A 19087-nucleotide genomic window follows, 5' to 3' on the forward strand; every position below is an offset into this window, starting at 1 on the left:
CCCAAATTTACGTTTGTTTGCAACTGTGATGTCTTCTCCATTTATACAAAAATCTCTCAGTATAAAATTCATTCTTTTCAAGTGAGGAGTGGCTGGTAAGGAATGGTACATAAGGAGTGAGGGTGAAAGACACCTGAGTGAACAGAAAGCTGACACTGATATCAAGATCATCTAATTATCAGCCTCACCTCTTGCCACCAGACAGACACAGCTGCAAACAAAGCAATTTCTCACATTTGCCCATAAGAATTCCAAATTTATTAGTAATTTCTAGATGGTAACACAGTAAACACTTACTAGAGACCAGGAATCTTGAAAATTATTTGTGAGAAGAATTGCCCTCCACCAAAATTTTGTCCCAGCTGATCCTGACCTAGGAAAGGCCCAAATCCGAAGGGTCAGTTTTCAGTTTTAGCTCCTTGTGCTAAGCAGACACCCCTGGGTTTGATGGTATTTTTGGAAAAGACGCTGTTTAAAGCTGGCTGCAGCAAGAAATTAAACAAATAACTCTGATAATGGGAATAACCTCCAAGACAGTGTATTTTGTGGTGACCAGAACACTTAGAATAATTTACTATTGTATGAAGTGATGCAGCTGGTAAAATATTCCTCTCTTCCACATGGAGAGAGCGGGATGGCCGCAGGAAGCAGCTCTAGAAAGCCATTTGCATTCCCCTGTGGCTTGTTTTGTTAAATCAGTTGCAGCAAAAGAGCTGCTCCAAATGGTGCATTTTTCCTGTCTTGGTTTATTTTGTACTTGTTCAATAAAATAGATTCCAGAAAATACAGGGTTGTATAATTTTTAATAAGATTTGTTAAAAATAGCGTGGCTGCGGCGAGAGGAATGACCAGAGGAAGTGATTTGTTTCCTGCCATCATTCCTCCCCCTTTCACCAGCGAGCAGAAAATATTCATTTGATTTAAAATTCATCACAAGCAGCGAGAGGGTAGCAGGGCTACCACAACCCTCATAAATTACACCCAAGGCTGACCCTTCTGGAAGAGGAGGCCTTACTTTGCTGAAGGACTTTCAGAGTTTGGTGCTGCTGCCTCTGACTGCAGCAGGACACAAAATACACAGCAGGGAAATACCCAGAGGAGCAGAGGCCAGGCTGGGTCCGTCCATCCATCCATCCATCCATCCATCCATCCATCCATCCCAAACCTCTGCAGAGGATTAACCTGGGAAGGAAGCCCTTGCCCACAGTGGTTCCTGCCTGTTCTAAAGGGGAACAGCCTTAATGTGGTCGTGGCTTCCACTTTCACCCACATCCCAACCCCTCCATGGCAAACCTGGCTCCTCAGGAGGCTCTGGAAAAGCCCCCATCCTTCCCTGCTGGAGGAAAGCTGCCCCTGGGTTTCAAACCCAGATTCTGCTCCTTTTTAACTCTTGTGTGACTGATATTTCTCATGCAGGACTCCAGCAAGCCCAGGCTATGCAAACAGCAAAGCACCTTTTTTTCCTTCTTCGAGCCACAACAGGGCAAAGCCGAGGAAGGTCCTGTGGAGTACAGTGATGAAATAATCAGCATGACAACCCACATTCCAACTGGAAGTAGCTGGATTGGTGCAGCTCTTCCCCCTGAACCAGTGAAACTTACTCCCATATCCAGAAAAGATCATTTTTTCTTCTGAAAGACTTTTCTGTGGGTCACTTTTGCCAGATAGCTTGGCCAGTTGCTCTGTGCTTAGTCCGTTTTAACAATAACAACAGCAACAAAACTTTACAAGATGTTCTTTCCTCTTCGTCTGCAAGGATTAACAGTTCAGCCAAGGTCTGACTGGCCGCTGGCTCCAGGAGGAAAGGACTCAAAGGCACTCCGAGGGAGTAGTCACATGGAGAGCCTGGCTACCAGAGCGGGCTTTGGGGATTGTTTTTTATTCTGTGCTCACCCAGACTGGCACTGAGGGCAGGATTGGGCACTTCTGCTCTTGGAGGTGCTTGTTCTGAGGAGTCTTCTAGGAAAAGTAAAGTCTGAGAGGCAGACGGACGTATCGACATTTCCCCCTGAAAAATCCCCTTCCATGGGTCTCGTTAGCAGGATTGAAATGACGAATCTTTGGAAGTGGCTTGGAAAATTGTCTTCTCCCTTGGAGCAGTCACAGAGTGACAAAATCACAAAATCACAAAATCACAGAACGACAGAATCACAGAATCACAGAATCACAGAATACTTAGGGCTGAAGGGACCTCTGGAGATGATCTAGTCCAAGCCCCATTTGTATCCTGTCTTTGAGCATTTGTGTTTAAGCTAAAAAGAAGAGCAGATGCCATCCAAACAGATGGAAACAAAAGCATAACTCCATCAAACTTATCTCTGGATTGTTTTAACCCATCACTGGCAGGAGCATGGCAGGAGTGGGGCAGAACAGGACCCATCAGTCCTGAGCCATGAGGTCAGAAGGAGGTGATGATGGGAGAGCTTCATGCTCAAACACAATAAATGAGATTATTTTTTTCCCCTCTCTGTTGTCTGTGTGAAAGGAGAAACTTCTCTTTTAAACATTTCCTAGGCAGGATATAAACACACAACCTCAAGGCCATAGGTGCTGCAAAGACCCAGGCATCTGCTTGTCTTTGCTCCCATGGGATGTTCCCACTGGAGGTCTAAACCCCACACCATTTGCTGCCAGCAGATGAGCCTGTGGATCAACCCAAACCTCCAAGGAAACCTGGCTGAACTGGCTCATGAGGAGTCGGGATTAGGCCCTCATTCCTCCTGCTTACATGCTGGATTTTCACCTTTCATGCTGCTGCAGCACAACTGCCTGCTAAATTTAGAAAGCCTTTTTTAGAAGTTGTTTTATGAACACACACACACAATAATTACATTGTAAAAAAAAAAAAATAAAAACTAAAAAATGCAGGCTTTAGAAATGCCATTTGTGAGGCGTTCCAACTATGTATGACTGGCTCAGTTACTGGCTCACAGTTGCCATCTGAACATCTATTTTTCCAAGCATTTAAGAAAAGTGATGTGTACATTTTTCATGTGTAATTAGGCAGCGTAATGTGATCTCTTTCTGCAGTCAAGCTGCCATGTGCCGTAGCCTCACTGAATAGCTTCCAGATTTCAACCCAATCTCTTCTGTCTAGACTCTACGTTGCTATTTTTTTTCCTTCTTTCTTTTTTTTTTTTCTCTCTTGCCTAGCCTAAAGCAGACTCCAATATAAAATGCCAAAACCAGAAGGTTTTGTCCCTCTTTCTCATAAAGACGTGGGACAGATCTGGGAGGCCCCGCCGAGAGCCGAGTCCCAGACTTTTTCATAAGACATGTGTCGTCTGAATCTGACATTAAAGATTGTGCAGGCATTTCAACAGGTCATGCACACGCGGGGGGAAGAAAAAAATGCCCAAAAATATGGTTTTCATTAAGAAAGTGAGTATTTTTAGAGAGGTGTGGTTCAGTTCAGATGAAAAGGGAAGAAAGAAAAATGAAAGCGGCGCAAGAGATCCCCGACTGCAACATTATTTATATTGCTGTTGAAATGCAGTGTGTTCTCTTTATAAAGCTGCTTTTGGGAGAGAAATAAGAGAGACCGTGCCAGAACCAGGTGCATATCATGGAGTTTGTTTATAATCCAAGTTAAAGGAGAGCAGATTTATACCAGAAAGAACTCTCCGAGGGGACTTGGGAGTTTAAGTGTCCTGTCTTAATCTATACATTACCTCCTCAACAAAGCAGTTGTCTTGAAGCAAAACATAAAATACAGTTTCAATGAATTCACAGATAATTCCAGGGAATTTTATCTGGTGTGATATAGTTTCAGACTGCTTATTCTGTTCCCAGCTTTTTATTTGACTCTTAAGTTAGTTTATTTCTGCGTCAAGAGAATGAAAAAGATCAGAGAGGGCTCGTTTCCACAGAAAGATGCTTTTGTGCAATATCAGCAAAAAAAAGCAAGGCTTTCCCTGGCTTGCAATTCCACCACCTTGTCCTGGGATTTGCTGTAGTTTGCACAGACTTTTTCTACAGAAAAAGCTCTTGTTTTAGTCCTGGAATTGTGCAAATTTCTCTCCACTTTTTTTTCCATTCTTTTTTAAAATCTTATCTTTTCGTCTATTCTAACACCACACTTTTTGTTTTCCTTTTGCTCCCCAGAAAATGCCTATTGTCCCATTGAGAACATGTCCTTCTGCCTGCTTTTGTGCAAATGGCAGATTGGTTGGAAAAACAGGAACACTTTCACTCCTTTCCGAAGGGAAGCATGCAGCGCTTGCTAAAAATTCCCATGCTTCTGCAGAACCAACTGTTCTTTCCATTAAAAAAACATCCACCTACTTGAGCAAACTTTTCAATATGTTGGCCCAATTTTTCATTATGGTAAACTATGAAATGCTTGGAATGGTTGGAATAACCAAATATTCTCTCGAAGTTGAAAAAAGGAAACTAAACCAAAAAGCTGCCTGATCAAAATGGGGCTCTCCTTGAAATTCCAAATGATGACAGCAGACAGTGCAATAATTTGATCACAGAATCACAGAATGGTTTGGGTTGGAAGGGACTTTAAAGATCATATAATTCCAAATCCCTTACAATGGGCAGGGACAACTTCACTATCCCAGGTTGCTCAGAGCCCCATTCAACCTTCTCTTGATGATTATGAAATATTTGTAATTACATTTTAAGTAAAATTAAAATAATTTTTTTTTTTACATTTAAGTAAAGTAATTTTTAAAAATTCTCCTGTCCTGGTATCTAAACTGATCACAGGAAGTGGTTTTCCTCCTTCTGTTTCACAGAATCACAAAATCAATTAGGTTGGAAAAGACCTCCAAGATCATCGAGTCCAACCCAATGGCAAAGACTCATTTCACTAAAATAGGGATTTTCTGAGCTGTAAATCAGGTCAGAATTTTGACACAGGGGCTCGGGTGAGTTTTTGCAAGCTTTGCATCACCACTAACAGCGATTTCACAGAGCGTCCATCCAAGACTGTATTGATTTCCTAAATCTTTAAGCCAGATGGGACCAATTATCATAATCTGCTCTGCTGAATGGGAGCAAAGATTTTGTACAGTTGTTTTGTGTTGCTGTCTTAGCATCATCTCTTGCCCTTCTCTAGACATTCCTCTTGGTGTTTTCAAGAATGTGGGAGGCCTTGTTCTGATCTTCATCGTGCTCATGAGTATCACCAAACTTATATGAGCAAGATCACCTCAAAATCTTTCTTCAGCCTTCCTGTAAAATCTCCCCGGCCCTGGGAATGCATCATCCTTCAGGAGCCACATCAAGGCAGATCCCCATGTCCAGCTCTGTTACGTGTGTGGTTTGACAATATAAATCAGTTCTTGGTCTGAAGAAATTATTCTCATGTTGTGAAGACCATGGAAATGTTAGGGCAAGTCCAGAGGAGGCCACAAGGTTGATAAGGGGACTGGAGCACCTCCCCTCTGGAGACAGGATGGCAGAGTTGGGGCTGTTCAGCCTGGAGAAGAGAAGGTTGTGTAGAGACCTCACAGCATCTTCCAGTGCCTGAAGGGGCTGCAGGGAAGCTGGAGAGGGACAACACATCAGGAACTGGAGTGACAGGACAAAGGGGAACAGCTTCAGACTGAAATAGGGGAAATTTGGGTTAGATATTGGGAAGGAATTGTTCCCTGGCAGGGTGGGCAGGCCCTGGCACAGGGTGCCCAGAGCAGCTGGGGCTGCCCCTGGATCCCTGGCAGTGCCCAAGGCCAGGTTGGACACTGGGGCTTGGAGCAGCCTGGGACAGTGGAAGGTGTCCCTGCCCATGGCAGGGGTGAAACTGGATGATTTTAATGTCCCTTCCAACAAAAACCTTTCGATGATCTTATGATTTCATTTTGCTCTAAAGCACAGTGTCAGAAGCAGATTTCAGGGTGAGATATGCTTTCAAATACTTTGCTTTTTGCAGTAAATGGTGCACTTGAGCCTGGTCCTGTCTTGACCTACAAGTACCTTTCGGTGTTCTCCAGTTAGTTCAAAGGCTCAGATGCAAAATCAAGGAGAACACATCCCTTTGTGGGCTAACACAAAGTTTTCTGGGGCTTTGAGTCAAAAAACAATGGGGTCCAGCATGTAAATTTTTCATCTGTGACAAAACAGACTTCACTTAATCCAGTGCAAACAGCTGTCCTGACAGAAACATCTTCATTTTTCATCATCTCTGAAAGAAATGTGAAACAGAGAGAGATTAAGGTTGGAAAAGCCCTCCAAGATCTTGAGTCCACGCTGTGCCCGATGCCCACCTTGTCACCCAGCTCAGAGCACTGAGTGCCACGTCCAGCTGATAAAACTGAATGTGACTGAGACTTAGGACACACAGGACATGTGCCACCAGCCAGGCAGCGACGGAGACATCCAGGTGCTGCCTGAGAAGATCTGCCACAGCACCTCTGTCCCCTCACACCTCCACCTGCTGCCACTCCAGAGCTGCCACGCTCTGCTTTAGGGTGTTGATTTAGCAGCTGGAAGCAGGGATGGCTCTCTCCCTTCCCCGTGGCTCATCCAGAGGGTGATTCAGTGTCACATCCTGAGCTGAGTCACCTTCTGCAGTGGCCTCTCCCTTCCTCCCAGCCGGCACAGAGAGGTGCTGAGGCACCTGCACAGCCCAGCACAGCGAGCTCTGCCCTGCCTGCGGACACGCAAATGGCATTTTTGGGGCATCTCTGTGACTTGTTTGCACCGCTGCCACAAGGTAGGTGTGAAAACAAGCGTGTGTTTGTGTGTCTGTGCCTGCCTTGGTGTGCGTAGAGTTGCAGCCATAGAAAATCAAATTTCTCCCCTTCCTGTATCACGGAGTTTTTTGGAGCTTCAGGTCCTGGAGGAGGCTGTTTGTCTGCCTCTGACTGTAATTTCAGGCATTCCTCTGTTGCGTGACACAGGCAACGAAGAAACGCTGTGGAAAACTTGTCCTGAATTAGCCAACTAAAAGATAAAATAGCATGATTGTACATGGGAATGGCTGAAAAATGATTCATATAGAGAAATATCACCTTTCTTAAGAGCTGTGTGTTCACGAAGATCTGTTAACAAAGCTGAATTTACAGCACTACAGGCACTTGTGTGTGAACAAAACCAATTCCATAGACCTGAAGGCAAAATTTAAATTTTTTCCAGGTACCATGACAAATACAGAAAGCAGAGAAGCAGCCTATTGCAAAGAAGAGAGAGATGATAGTTCACAAGTTTAAATCCCATTAAAATGTTGCTTATCTGCATATTAACTCTCTATCAATCTCTCTTGGATTACATTTGCCTTCAGCTATGGCCTCCCCAGGGATCACCATGCACCAAGGAATGCAAGGGAATGCAAAAATGTAAAGGTAGAAGTAACTAATGAGCAAGTAACTTTATGTATTTACACTTATTAATTGCTTTCTATTGAAGTGTAAACATTTTCTTTTTGGCCAGGCTTGTCTTCATCCATTATTCATCAGTAGTTTTTTATATTCAAACACCCATTCTGACGCAGTTCATTTCTGTGTGCTGGCTGAATTATTCACCAGTAAATACTTTGAAAATTATGACATTTTGCCACCGACCCTAACTCTGACTTCCTTTTTTTTTTTTTTTTTTAAATCCTTCAACCTTTATGTTTTTTATTTTTAATTTTTGCCATGTGGCTGGAGACTTCTGCTGTTCTTACAAAGATGCTCCACTCAGCCTTTCTGTATTGATTTACTGGGTGAGTTACTCCTTGAATCTCAGCAGGGATGCAGGGAAATGTCTCTTTGGAGAGAGGAAGGGAAATGCTGTGGCTAAAATAGGGAAAAGCACAAATTCTGCCCCCCCCAGCCCAAAATGAGAATGAGAAGTTCAGTCCTGGTCATGGAAATGTGCACAGAGAGTTTATTTCACCATTATTCCAGTTTGCCTTTGGACTGATACTCAGCTTTGTCTCTTTTGGGACTTACCTGCCAAAATACAGGGAAAAAAGCTGAGTGTTTCACCTTATTTTGGAGATTCAAGATATTTAGGAGGGATTCAGGCAAGCATCCCAGCTCTCCAATCACTCAGATCAGACCTTTGGCATTTTAAATTTTTTTCTCATCATTTCTTGTAGCCTCATAAAAACCCTGCAGAAATTCATGGGGGTTTCAAGTGTTCCCTGGACCTTCTGCGCCAACATATTGTTTTCTGAACTCAGCTATCAGTATAAGCAGAAGGAAAACAAAACTAAAAATAAAAATAAGCAAATTATCTCACTTTCCTTTTAGCCCATTGCTTGGGAAAGAGTGTGAATTGTTTTAAATTGACAAAGCAGTCCTGAATAATCACTGATGCTGAATATCCTGGTGATCATCCACCCACATTATCTAACCAGATACTTACACAAGTAAATTCCAAATTAAATCCTTTCTTTTGCCACTTCAGAGCTTTTAAATAGAAATGATCTTTCCTTCCTTAATTAAAAGTGGTTCTCACATAGGATGGACACCAGAGCCTTCTCAGAGATTGCCAAAATGATACTGGGGTGTGCAGTCTGTGACTAAAAAATACCCATAGTGCTGAAAAAAGCCATAATTTCTGCTCCTTGAAAAAGAGTTGCCTGCTCATATCCAGGCAACAGGATGTGTCTATATAACTGCCTATCTCTCCTGAATTAAATGTCATTTTTACATAAGGGAACCTTTATTAGTGAATGTCACCCACACCTGTGAGAGGTAATATTTATAAAGGTGTCCCCTTTTTGTTGCCTGACTTGTTCATCCTAAATGGTATTTTCATAGGTAAAATGTTAATCCTTTCTGGTTCTAATGAGAAAAATCAGACACTGGAATTGCATTTTGCCAGTGGGGAAAAAATTAAAATAATCTCTGCTCTACTCCTGTTGTTTCATATCAAAAGAAATAAATACCATTCATATATCCCATTTCATTGATAATAACTATGATGAATGCTAGGAAGCTTTCATTATTATCCTTCTTTTTTCAGTTTTTTTGAATGAGTGGGTTGTTTAACCTGGGGAAAGGAGGCTCAGAGAGGACCATATTGCTCTCTACAACTCCCTAAGGTTGTAGCCAGGTGGGCTTGGTCTTTTCTCCCAGGTGACAAGTGACAGGACAAGAGGAAACAGCCTCAAGTCGCACCAGGGGAGGCTTAGGTTGGTATTAGGAAAAAATTGTTCACTGAAAGCATGGCCAAGCACTGGAACGGGCTGTCCAGGCAAGTGGTGGGATCGCTGTCCATGGAAATCTGCAAAAAACACGTGGGTGTGGCACTTGGGGACGTGGTTTAGTGGTGAACACAGCAGCAGCCTAAAACCACTGCAAGTTTTGCATCCTTTAAGTGGTTCAGTCCCCAGTTCTCCCATGAAGACTCAAAGTTATCTGAGGCTGTGCCACATGCTAAATATATTTTCATAGTCCCACTGCTCTGGAAGAAGCATGGGAAAAGAGCTGGTTATGGGATTTTTTCTTGATCCAGATGTGACAATTTGTTAATTTTTATCGTTTGTTTCCAACTTGTATTTTGAAAACTGTGTTTAAGGAGATGGAAAATGACATGAACCCCTTTTTTCTTCCCCCCATGACACTCCTGAGCAAGAGGCAGTGCTCGAAGACCCATCTGCTCTGAAATTTCCTCCTTCCTCATGAGAGAAAGCTCCAGGAATGAGCCTTCGGGGTGGATCTTGTCCCTGCACAGGACACCAGGGTCAGCTTTGGGGACAACTGCTGTGACAGAGCAACTGGCTGTGACCATGGGAGCTGGGGCTGGTGGCAGGAAGGTGGCACAGCAAGGGATGCTCCAGTCTCCCACCTGGCTGGCCCTTCATCCCTTTCCTAACCTCGTGTTCCCACTACTTGCATCTGCAGGAACATTGGCTGAATATTTTAGTCATGCAGGTAGGGCTTGAAAGAGCAGAAGATTGGGGTTTTTGGGCATGGAATGACAATGTGGAGCAGCTTTCCACGTGGGAGCTCAGCAGCTCAGCTGTCCTCTGTGGTGGGCACTGGTGGGGCTGCCAACCTGTCCCCTGCACCTGGCAGTGCCTGAATTCTGAAGGTGATGCAGGAGATGGAGCCACAGGGACTCACCGAGAGCTGGACGTGACCCTCACTGGCTTTGCTGCAGCTCCTCCAGGAACACACAGGATTTTGGGTGCCTGTTCCTGCAGCCACATCTCTGGGTGTAGCACGAAGCTGTCAGCACACTCAGTGTCCCTCTCTCTGCTGTTTTATCTCAGTTAACAGGAATTATGCATCACACTTCCAGAGAATTTGTGGCCATCGTGTTACCAGGAGTTGCCGCGTGCAGTGCACAAAGACTGGGGCTGCAGGATTTCCCCCCCACCCCAGCCCCGCTGTTCCCAGCCTCCCAGGCATTTTCTGGCCCCAGGAACATCCTTGTTGGAGTCTGTAACCACCACATGCCTCTCAACCAGGAGCTTCTAACCACAGCTCCACCGGGCAAACCTGGTACCACCAGCACCTTGTAAGGATGAAGCTGCTGCTGGCTGCAGTTTGTTTCGGGGATCAACTGGTTTTGGGGCTGTCTCCTGCTGGATTTATGTTCTCTGAAGAGTTAAGTACATTAGTGTGGGTAATCTCACTCCATTACCATCTATAAAACTGAATCTGTGATTTCCTCCCTGGTGAGCATTTACCATAGCGAAATAGGCTACTATTTTCATATTTAACTCATTGGTAACTCATAAAACCACCTCAAGTTGTCTGCCCTGAAGAGCAGAAGCTGTGGGACGGGCTGGAGGGTCAGAGCTTTTACAAGACCTGGCAGTGTCGGTGCAGTGCTCTCAGCATCGCCCTCGCATCCCTATCCCATCCCTCCCCCTGCTCCTTTGAAATCCACAAAAATCAGAAATTTATAAGGCTTCTTAAAAATCCGAGATGAAGCAATTAAACCTCCAGACTGGAGGATGTGAACCTTTAAAGGCCCTTTGCAGAATATCAAAAGAATGAGAGGATTATATTTAGCAGGTGTGACAGCCCACGCAGGACATTTCATTGTGAAAGGGGCTGACATGAACCAGGAACCGATACTTAAATTAATATAAAACATCTTGGGGGAAAGGTGTTTTCTTTTCTTTTTTAAGCATTGGGAAATCATAGTGCTTTCTGGCTTCTTCAAAAGCGAGAGGTCCAAATATACAGGAGTCATCTGGCATGTAAAAATAAAAAGTCTGGGGAGGGGACACACACATAAAAATGCTTTGGATGAGGTTGGGAGGAAAATGTTGGGGGCCAGGGGGCCAAGAAACACCATTGTGAATTTTCTTCCCCCGCCTCATCTGAGGTTTTGCCTTGCCACTTGCAGATCCAAGGACTTTCCCTCCCAGGGCAGGTTGCTCAGGGCAGAGGGGCAGGACTGGCCACCTCTCCTCATCCCTTCCCTGGAGACACAACCCTTCATTACAGGGGTGCTTTATTCTGATCACTCCTGTTTCTATTCCTATCACACCCTACCAGGCCTTGGAGTGGAAAACTTGAGTCGGGAGTTTTGTGGGGAGGCGTCCACGACTTTCTTGCTTCATTCACTACTGTGTGTTCCTTATTTTAGTCGAGCTGCTCCGTTTTGATTTTCCAAAGCTGCGGATTGAACGTCCAGAAGCTCGAGTTGTTTTCACACCCACTCGCTGAGGGCCACAGGAGCGATGCTGCCCATCCACAGCAGGGGAGGCTGCGGGGAAGGTGGGGTGGGTGACAACACTGTCCCCAACTCTGAGAAGGGACCCCACAGGCTCCCCAGATCTCCATAGGTGGGTGATGCAGTGACAGAGGGCACTCAGTCCCACTCTTGGGGTATTTTGTCTCTTCACTCTGCTCATTCAAGCACTGGGTGCTTGCTTGAGACCTTTGGGTTCTTAGTCACCCAAAAAAACACGCATTGGGGTAAAAAGCCCATCTTTCTGCTGGGGCTGCTCCGAGGGAAGGACAGAGGTGCGTGGTTGCTTGGATCTGCATTATTGGGTACCCTTTGGCATCGAGAGAGTTAAAGGTCCTCGGCACCCACCAGCCCTGGTCTAGGCAGTGTCTAAAATCAGTCCTAGACCCGCTTTATTTTTTCCTTAAAAACAGGAAATGGAGCCCTGAAGGCTTTTTAACTGGAGAAGGAGAGTGAGGAGGGGGTATACTCGCTCTGCCCATACCCAGCCCTGAGCCTGACCCAGACTTGGGGGTCTCTGTGTGTGTTTTTTTTATTTCTTCTCCCTTTTTTTTTTTCTCCCTATTATTTTGGCAGACTTTTTGGAATGTCTGGGAGCTAAGGGCTTTGCTTCATGGAGCAGAATTCTGAAGCAAGAAAAAGAGAAAGTTATAGACTAAACCACAGAAATGTAAACATGTCTGCAGCTAAAATAACTCCACTTTCATTGAAAACACTCCTCGCTTACAATCAGACTTCTGTGTGCTATGCTCAATAAAACTGCATGCTAATAGCAACCAATTAATACATTATGTAGTTCTGCTTTAAAAACTGAGAGGCTTTTAATTATTATTTTTTTTCCTAATTTTTTTTTTTTTAATTATTATTTTTAATTAAGGGACTACTGGGTTTTCTGCTTCGGACGCCGGTGCCGGGCTCTGACCGCTGGCGGAGAGCGGCGGGCGATGCCCGGCGGTGCGGCGGGGGCCGAGGCGTGCCCGGGGAAGGTCGGGGCGAGGCGGCGGCGGGGACAAGCGGAGCCCCGGTAAGGAGCCCCGGGGCCGCCGGCGGGAGGGACGGGACGGGGACGGGGACGGGGACGGGGACAGGACGGGGCGCACCGCCCGCTTCTCCCCTGGGTTTCCCCGTGGGCAGCGTGTGCGAGGTGAGTGCCGATGGAGTACCGGGATGGGTCCCCTCTCCATGCCCCTGCACCCCTGGGAGATGGGGCTCCAGCTTCGGCCGGACCAGCCTCCTCTGCTTCCCCCCCCCTCTCCGCTCCCCTTTTATTCCCGAGCATCCCGTTATTCCTCGCGCTGCCCTCCTCGCCCCCGCTGCCACCTGGTTTAGGGGCCAGGCTGGGATTCACGTCGGGGCCCCTCCACAACCGCGCGCTTGTTCTCGCCCCTTCAAACGCGCTCTTGTTCCCCGCGCCGGGGGGCGAAGCGGCCCCGCCGGGCCGGGCCGGGCCCCGCCGAGCGCCGCGTCCTCCCCCCGCGGCTCCCGCTCACCTCCAGCTCCGCCCGGCCCCTCCCGCCCCCCCGAGCGCAGCCGGGGGAGGACGCGGACACCGGGGGCGGGGGTCCCGGAGCGCCCCGGGCGCGGGGCCGCCCCGACGGCGGCGGGGGAGCCGGGCAGCGCCGGGAGCGGCGGCGGCGGCCGCGCTCGGCGATTGGAGAGAGGAAGAGGCGCCCGGAGCCGGGGGCCAGCGCGATGGGCTGAGCCCGTCCCGACTGAAGTGACTCACCGCTGTCGGCAACGCCGCCGTCCCCTCGCCCGCTCCCTCACTCCCTCCCGAGCTCCCGCCGCTGGCGGCTGCTGCCTTCCCCCGTCCCGTCCCATCCCGTCCCGCCCCGTCCCCCCTCCCCAGGAGCCCGGACTGACCCCAGTCCCAGCCCGGTAAGTGCTTTCCCTTCGGGACCGCGATGGGGCGGGGGCGGCCGGCGGAGCGCCGGCCGTCGGGGCGGGAGCGGCGGGGAGACGGGCGAGGGATCGGCCGGGCGAGTGACTGATCGGGCGAGTGACCAGCCGGGGACAGGGACCGGCCGGGGCTCGGTGGCCCCGAGGGCGGCGCGGGGACCGGCCGGCTGTCCCCTGGCCGCGGGCCGTCGGCGGCTGGAGCGGGGCAGCCCCGAGGGCTCGGCAGCCGCAGCCGCGCATCCTCTGCGCGAACCCTGCCCGAGTTCCTTTAAGTTTTGAAGGATTAACGCTGTTTGGCTCCGGGCTGGCCGCTGGCTTTTCGGGCAGAAATTATATCTCGTTCCCCCTCGCCATCACTTCCCCCCCCCCCCGCCCCCGAATCGTAATAGCAGCGTTGGTGCCTTTGTAATTCTTTCAGCAATTCATCATTGAATTAACTAATAGCTCTATGGCCTTTCAAAAGCTGGCCAGCTCTTGCATGTAGGAAAACCTTCAATTACCTGCGTGGCTGAGGGGAGTCAGGGTTGGGTTTGGTACTTCTCAGAGTAAGGGATATAAATGGCTCTGTTTTGGTGAGCAGATGACTTTGCTGAGGAGTTTGGCGTGCACGTAATTGTATTTACAAAAGCTGGAGTTGCAAGTTCTGGCTAACGTAAACTTCCATTCATTGCTGCCTTTGCTAAGAGCCCACGGTGCGAGGAAATGGCTCGTTCTTTAATGAAGCTTTTTATTTGTATTCTAAGTGTCGTTCTGTGAATTAACTCTGTTCTGAAGCCAGAGTTTGGAAATTACATTCTGCCCCGTTCTGCCCATGTAATTTTGAGTCCATTAGGAAAACCAGGATAGGTCTATGAACTGCACATGGAGAAATGTCACATTCCTTTGGTTTAACCCTTTGAGCACTTCCCTGGTTTCACTGAAACAAGTGAAGCAGACAAAGACAGCTTCTCATGGGGCTATGAAATGTAAACTTTGGTCAGGATGCATATATCAGGTGTGTGATTTCAGGCACACCTGAACTGATAGGAAAATCAAGGAAGAGAAATAGGTTGTTTGACAGCTTCCCAATTAAAAGTAAATAAATAAAGGCATAAACAGACCAAGCCATACCTCATATGGGACAAATACATTTTTATGTTGATTGTCTGATCTATTTCTTAAAGGGCATAGATAAAAACAAAGATATGGTACATTGGAATAGCAACATCACTCCTTATTTTCTCTTTCGTGTGCATATGTGGGCAAACAATGGCAAATTCTTTGAAAAACTTTGCAAGAAAAAAAATCTACTACCTCCAAAAACATTTCAGGGTTTAGAGCTTTGAACAGCATCTGTCCCCACCTCCCACAATTTAGTCCCAAAGTTAAACAAATCATATAGTACTGGATAGAGTTACATGTTACAGGAATTTTATAAATGATCTGTCAGGGTAAGTCCTAGGTGTGATTAGTTGGACTTGTTGCTCCTAAGTTGTTGCTCCATTTGGATTGTCATTTCTGTAGCGTTTGGTTCTTAGAGATAGATTCTAATAGACACATATATTAAGCATGTTCATGTCCTCCTTCTGATGGTTTTTAAGCAGTAGTGCCTGTGGGGCTTCTCTCACCTTCTTGTAAGTGAATTTGAACTTTGTCAGGCACTGCAGAAATCTGGGTGAGGACTCACAATGATGGGAATCATGAGCTTAAACCCCACATTGTTCCAGACTTGGGAGTTGTGTCTCTCATCACAAGGATGCTCATTTGTTTGTCCTTTTCCGTCTGGAACACCAGGTTGGATCCCACTGTTGTCAGTGCTCAAATGACAATTCTGCCTAAGACCCTGCCCTGTGAAAATGTCTTTGCTACCTGCTCTGCTGTGGGAAGTTTATTTTCTGTGCATGCACGGAGTTGTGTAAACAAACAGAAAAGCCTGGGAAGGCTGTGGCAGTCCCGTTGGTTTGAACAACACCCTGTGAACGGAATACCTGGCTGCTGATGAGGCAAATCCTTTCCCACTGCGCTTTCTCCAAACCCCCAGTGCTTTTCTATCCCAGCTTGAGGCTCATGGCACTGCTCTCCCTCTGCAGAGTGTTTAGTTTTGATGACTTCACTGTGATCCCTGCACGCAGCAGTTCCTCCTCCCGTGAGGATCCAAAAACACATGAGAAGCTTTTGCGGTGCTGATGGCATCTGGTAGCCCCAAAACATTACATGTTACATTTCCTTTCCTCGCCTGTGCATTACTAAATGCTCCAGGAGTTACAAGCAGGTAACAACCAAATAATTTAAAATGTTTGGGTCGAAACAAACCCTTTTCCCTTGCATATCCATTGCATTGGGGTTTTGTTCCACTGTCAGGAAGCTTGCCATTTTCTTTGAAGTGAATAGTTACTTTTTTTCAGGAAAAGGCAGCTGTAAGGGCAGACTGTACTTCTTCTAATCATGTGAGCAGCTCTGTGGAAATCTGTGTCCCAAACTCGAGGTGGAAGTTGTTGACAGGGGGTAGGGTCGGAAAGGGCCCTTTGGGCCTGATCCATATCAGCTGAGGTCAGCGGGGCAGGCTTAGCCCTGAGTGCCTAAAGCTGCCCACTGGTTTTCTGTCCAGCTGGGAAGGGATGCCAGGGATTAGTGTATGCTTTGTATGGCACTTCTCCTATACAGTTGATTTAAAATGCTTTTGTTTAAAAAAAAAAAAAAAGTTCACACAGGGCAAAGATATTTTCAGCCTGAAATATGACTTTGTTTGTCTTGGGTTGGAAGAATTACCTTTTGTGCGATAACACCACACTGGTTTTCATTATACCCACAGCTGGCCACTCTCACAGCCACTGGAGTATTTTTTACTTCCCCTGGTGGTTCTGGCCATGCCCTTTTTGACACGCAGGTTTCCCAGGGAAATCAAGCATTTTGTCTTTTTGGTTGAAGGTTTGAGTCCAAAAAATTTGTATCAGTTTGGCATTTTGGAAGGTAGTGGTACAAGTGGAGAAAATCTAATATATTTCCTTCACAGGATAGTTAACTAGTGTAGGTAGAAAACTGTCGGTCTAAAATTACTTTGCTAAATTTAAATGTAAGTAAAAAGCAGGCAATAGGAAAAAAATGAAAGGGTATATCTAAATATGGAGTTGCGGCCGTATCTGTTATATTTAAACTGCATTTTAACCTCTTCTATTTATATTTAGTGGTCTGTGTATAATCTGGAGGGCTTAATTGAATTCAAGAAACAGCAATTTCACAATGAAACCCAAAGAGTTTATTCTGCTGTGGACACAGGGCCCATCCTCGTTAATGGGCGATTTATCAGAAGTAAAATGTGTGCAGTGAGGTATTTTTTATGTTGTTTGAGAGCAAAAAAATGAGACTCGATCTAAAATAAGCATGAATGGATTTGCAGCACGCCTGCTCTTCCCGCACTGCTATGGCAGGAGGATCCCCTGCTGCCTTGGGTGGCACTTTGCCTTGTGTGGAGTGTGAGATGCCACCACAGCAATTATTTTCCTCAACTTGCCCCCGTTCAGAAACGTCCCTTTTTCATTTAGAAAGCTGCCATGGTCAGTGGATTGTTCTTGCACGCTGCTTGCATCAGCTGCAATCCCTCCTTGGCACAGCATCATTCCAATAAGAAAAAAACATTATTCCAGGAACAAAATACATAGTTATTTTTGTTTGATAATGCATCACATAAATATTAATCGTCTGCCCAAACTAAAAACAATAAACACGTGTTTTCATTTCAGCTGGAGATACAACCAGCTTTGATAGGGGATGGTTTAAACCCCAGGGCCTCAAGCTGTAGCCACACAGCTCTGGGTGACCACAGAGGGTTGGGGAGTGGTTCCTGTGCACAGGTCGGGGTTTGATTTTGCTTTGAGGCCTTCTGTGTTGATTGATTTTAATATTCAATACATGATACGACACCCAGGTGCTTATTGACGTGTCTTGGCAGTCGCGTTGCTCCCAGTGCTGGACCTTGTGCTTGGGCGCTCGGCAGCATTGGTGGGATATCCCAAAGCTGCTGCCTCCTCCAGATGCTGCTCCTGCCAACAAATACTGACTTCAGTCGTGTTTCAGGCCTCCTGAATTTGTCTGTAGCTGGGAACCCCACACACCTAATGAGCTGATTGGGGAGAGCAAGGCTGGCTCGTAGGGGATGATGAGCACGGCGGCCCCGCGCGAGGCGAGTTCAGCAAGTACCACCTCAAATGTGGTTTCAATCAGCTCCACTCAGACACCCAAGTTCTGAGCTTCCTCCAGGAGGTCTGTAATGAAACAGCCTTGTTTGCTTTTCACCTCGCAGAGGAACGGCAGCGGGAGGAAAGCCCTGATTGAGCTCGCACCGGCCGCGGCGGGAGAGCAATTTGGGGTGCTGGGCTCGACGGGGCAGCGTGGAGGTGTTGGAGCTGCAGGGGCTGGGAATGCTGCCTGTGGCCAACACTCAGCTCCTTCCCTAAGGGGAGCAGAGCAGGTCACAGCCCTGGCTGGGGCAGAGGCACCCCGGAGAGGCTGTGCAGGTGTGAGTGGGTCAGGGGAAGGTTTCTCTCCCGTCATCCCAAATGCGTTGCCTGCTGAATTAGCATCTTTTCCTCCTGCTTTTTACTGTCTGCTACAAGTGGCCGGTAAGGGTCTGTTTTCTTTTCTTTTTTTTTTTTACTACTGTTATGCTGTTAAAACATGCACTGATTTATCAGCTGTTCAGGTCGTTTCATTTTTCTGGTTCTGGGAGTGCTGGCGTAGAAGGAGCAGCTTTTGCTGCCCTGTGGATGACTTAAAACAAAATGTTTTGTGAAATCTGATTGATTTCTTCTAATTTTTAAGGCATGTAGGTTTCCCAGTTTCATAATTTTCGCATTGAGTTGATTACTTTATTTTTAGCTTCTCGAGTATGAATGTACATGGTATATTTGACCTGATTTGACTGAAAAAAACCCCTTTCAGCAAGTCACTTATTTTTTGCTACTCAGTAGTTATAGTGCATGCAGTCACTGTGTGATTTTAGTGCAATTAAATGTACATGTAAAAATCAGGGATTTAGAAAATTGCACAATATATCTTTTTCTGTAAATTACTCTCACTGAACGAGAAAAAAATGAAATATGGCAATCAAACAATTCACTTTAGACGAACTGCATTTCTGTTATGGTTTATATTTTTCTGTCTAAGTAGAAAAGGGTTTTATACAGAAGGAAGTCTTGTAGTTACGCAGAAGGAAAGGCTTCTTAGCGAAATCCCGTTTTCTAAGGAGGCTTTGTCAGTTCTGAATAAACCCTGCAATAAATTTAAACCTGGTGGTTTAAAATTCTGTTTATAAAATGGACTGCTCTCTATAGAGTTCACAAATTATACACAAAGGATTAACTACTAAAGTAACATAAAGATGTTGCATTGCAACATGCACTGAGACTGAACTGAGAAATCTGCTAGGAAAAGCAGCTGATTTGCAGGACTTGCAAAGCAGACATGGGAAAAGTTCTCCATCATTTCTCCAAAGAACTGCTTTTGCTGTTCCATTGATTGTTCTCATTTGTGTTGGCTCTTCAAAGACTTACAGAAGGTTTTTCTTGCACAGGCTTGTGCAAAAATTTGCATTAAAAGCTGGTTTGGAAAAGGAAAAAAT

The 19087-nt window shown here is 46.3% G+C and overlaps 1 protein-coding gene across 1 annotated transcript in view; it reads left to right on the plus strand.

Annotated features, from left to right (window-relative positions):
- The first annotated feature begins 13433 nt into the window (after positions 1 to 13433).
- The window catches only part of ERG (ETS transcription factor ERG), a 135707-nt gene continuing 130053 nt past the window's right edge, over positions 13434 to 19087 (plus strand). Inside the window, exon 1 of the mRNA XM_048290926.1 lies at positions 13434 to 13470. The gene's annotated coding sequence lies outside the window, so the exon portion shown is untranslated. The remainder of the gene's footprint in view (positions 13471 to 19087) is intronic.

This window comes from Corvus hawaiiensis, chromosome 2 (assembly GCF_020740725.1).
Source record: "Corvus hawaiiensis isolate bCorHaw1 chromosome 2, bCorHaw1.pri.cur, whole genome shotgun sequence".
Classification (NCBI taxonomy): domain Eukaryota; kingdom Metazoa; phylum Chordata; class Aves; order Passeriformes; family Corvidae; genus Corvus; species Corvus hawaiiensis.